Here is a 3,772-nt window from a genome sequence, read left to right on the forward strand (position 1 = left end):
ATCACAGCTGCAGTGCAGATATAGAGGACATGGTTTCCAAGGCCACTGCCCAACACACAATCCTACATCAATGGTTCTGAACGGTATGTTTTCTTTAATTGTTTCACAGGTTGAATTTTCATAATGACATTACTCAGCTCTGATATGACTAAAAAATAGTTACATTCTTTTTAGACCACAGGGGTTAACTTCAGAGTTTATGATGGTATTAATAATCGTGCATGTCCTATGTAGTCCTAAATGTACTTATGACATTACATGGTGTACTATGAAGGAGTCTTAAAATAGTATGATTTGGAGAAGGATGCCCTAATTTGGCCCTATTTTTTGGTTTTTAGCCAAAAACTCAAAAAATGCATGTAATTACTGAGGTGAAGATTACACTTTCTGGCTCAAATATCATTTAGATTTAATATACTGGTTGCTCCCGTTAGTACTAACTAGCTCAGAAGCGGAGACTTGGCATAGATGACTATCTCTTCAAGAGATGCATATGTTGGGAAAGTTGCAAGAGGTTGTGTGTTGCTGGAGTAAGATTCTTTTGCATACTCTCCAAGTTCTTTCACTTCTCTTATTTTTCTTCCTGAGTTTTATATATGAGCCTAACCTGAATCTAATTAAACTACTTTGTTTTAAAGTTTGCTAGAGGGTCGTGTTTCAGATATAGAAGACACATGCCTTTATGTTCATGTCATCGTTTGGTTCTATGTTAATTTACGGAGAATGCTTTCAACATCATTTTTTCCCTGCCATTGCCATAAGCCCGTATCTCTATCTCTAGACTACCTAAACGAGAAGTTAGGTTCAGTGTTCCGCCTCCCACACCGTTTCACTCATATCTTCGTCAAACATAGTTTGTCTCCCACCAGGACAATTGCTCCCGGAAAAATGAAGACAACATATCTGACCGCCAACCTGTCGAGCAGCTACCAGAGAGTTGCCGCAACACATTGAACACACTGACAAGTAAACACACTTTCAAATTTGTCACTTGACCTTCTTTGTTTATATTGAACACCGTGTTATTAGCACCTGTTGTTCTTGTTTTGGCTTGCTCTATATTCTTGCAGCGCTTGGTGATATTGAAGGCTCAATTGCATCATTTACGGATGCTAATGCAACACGTGTTGGCTATCTTTGCAAACCCGGCAGCAGTTCTGATTGGATACTGTATTGCTTGGCCAAGAGTATCAGCTTGTACAGGTACTACAATTTAAGCAAGGAGCTAGGTCACTTGACTGCTTTGACTTGGAATAATGTACGCATATATGGAGTGATGCAATGTTCCTTAGTACTGCATGTTTGTTAGATTATCAGAATTAGAAATTTCTCCTCGTGCAAAACATATATGTTCGTTCAATATTTTTGTGTGGTGCAGTTTCTCAACAAGCTTATAAATATGTACGGGAATCCATATTACATAGTTTTCGTCATTTTCCTAAAGTGGGCTATATCCTTGTTTTGCTTTCAGGTTTTACCACACACGAGGAACTTTGATTACTTCTAGAAAGTCAGTCATTGATTCACGTTCTCACAAATTGTCGTAATCATGCTCAGTGTTGTCCTGGTCCCATCATTCCACGAGCTAGCACCATCATCAGCTAGAGCTGAGAAAAGCATGGTCTAGAGCCATTGCCAAGCTCTAAGATGGAGACGGATGTTGTTTAATCGAGTCATGGCATGTCTCCAGTTGGTCTCTGCCTTGCTGGCCATCATCTGGTTAGGGGCATCTTTTCTACAGACATACAGCTTGTAGTCTAGCCACTCCGGTGACCTATTTGACATATCCGAATATATGTAACAAGTTCGTCTATGACTGCATTTACATTCAGGTGATTTGGATATTTTGACTCCAATCTGCTAGCTCCTATAAATCTTGGTCTCCTCGGGGTTGTCGCAAGAAATTGAAACATGTGTCAAGATCAGGGCAACAACAGCCGAAAGAGATGCTCAACTTGCTTTATAAGGGGATAGATTTGCATTTGATTATTCTACAATTTTTTTTGATCCTATGTGAATTCTCATTGAGGCTTCACATTCCAAAAGTATGTATGCTATCATGGAAACAAATACTACCTCCGTCCCAAGGAATAAGGCGCACGCGTATTCCAAGACGAACTTTGACCATAAAGATTGAGCAACAAAATCTTGATTATATTATATGTAATTAGTATCATTGGATTCGTATTGAAAAACACTTTCTAATGATACCAATTTCATACAAATAGTCTTTATATATTTGAAGCAATTCTTGGTCAAACAAAAAACACGTAAAACAAGGACGCCTTATTCTTTGAATCGGAGGTAGTATCAGATGTTACAGATGCGACAAGGATCGAAGAGTCATATGTTGGTAACTTAGTGAATTAACATAAGATAAGATTTGGAGATTATCATTTATCAGAAATTATGGGAAGAAGAAACAAACACGATGGAACAAATATAGATGTTTGATCTATGGTTACTTAGAAAATAAAGTCATATCTCGGAAAGTTAACCTGAAGCAAGAACAACCTATATTTGTTCGGAAATAAAGCAAAAGAAACTGCATATACTTTGGTCCCTCAGGACTGCATATTTTACACCTCACGGAGATAATGTAGTGACACGTTGATGTGAACATTATCTCATTTGTTTGAACCATCATATTATCTCCATGAGGTGTGTAGTTCTTCATAATTGAAATGCAACCTTCTGGGCTTACTAATGCTAGATCAATTACCGTATGGAGCCTTCTATGGTTCTATTGCTATGCATGCAAAGGTATAAAGGATTCAATTGTGCAGATAGGGATAGTTTTTATGCGATAATATGTTAGGTACTATGAATTTATTTGCTCTTCATCGAGCATTTTGTATATAGAACATGCCTGACTTTTGAAGATTGGTTGTTTATTATGACAATCATGTGTTTGCTACTTTTCTCTAAGGTTAGCTTCTCTATTGTATTGGAAAAAAATTGTTATTTGGCTTGGCACTTGGACATAGTCTGCAACTAGCTTATGGAGATCATTTTATTGTTAAGCTATGTTCTATGAATTCCTGTTCTGTATGCTTGCGAACTGCTAAAAATTCTTCAAGTCCAAGTGCATGGGTAGAGGAAGAACAATATTTTGTGTTTTCTCAAAGATACGCTAGCATTTAGAGAGATGAATGCACGAAAAATTCGATTGCGAAGCATAAGAGAGTCAAAATCAAAGCAAGGTATAAATGAAGACCAAGCTTCAACAAAAAGGAGGGGGTGAAGAGGCAACATAACAAACAAGGGAAGCGATGTAAAGCAGTCAAGAGCCCGGGAGTGACAAACTAAAAATGGGCCAAAGAATTCTCTTATCAAGATAAAGTATTGTCTTTCATGGCATATTTTATTTTTCCGTAGCAACGCACGGGCAGCTAACTAGTGTACTATAAAAGTTCATTTTCTTGGTTTTTTTTCATCCTCTGATTTTTGGCTATTTCCTTTTTCTTTTGATCCCCTGCCGCCTTTGAAAAGTTGAGGACCCTGCTGGCTCATAGGTCCCACATGTCAGCCTCTATGAACGATAAAACTTTCCTTTCTTGGAGTTTTTTTACCCCCTAATTTCTGGCTACTTTCTTTTTTCTTTTGATCTCAAGCAGCATTTGAAACGTTGGGACCGCTGCTGCAAAATGGGACCCGCATGTCATTCTCTATGTACAATAAAGTTTCTTTTCTTGGATTATCTTTGGCTCCTGATATTTTGTCACGTGCCTTTTTCTTTCGATCTCATGCCGCCTTTGAAACGCTGAGTAAC

This window comes from Lolium rigidum, chromosome 2, assembly GCF_022539505.1.
Source record: "Lolium rigidum isolate FL_2022 chromosome 2, APGP_CSIRO_Lrig_0.1, whole genome shotgun sequence".
Taxonomy (NCBI): Eukaryota; Viridiplantae; Streptophyta; class Magnoliopsida; order Poales; family Poaceae; genus Lolium; species Lolium rigidum.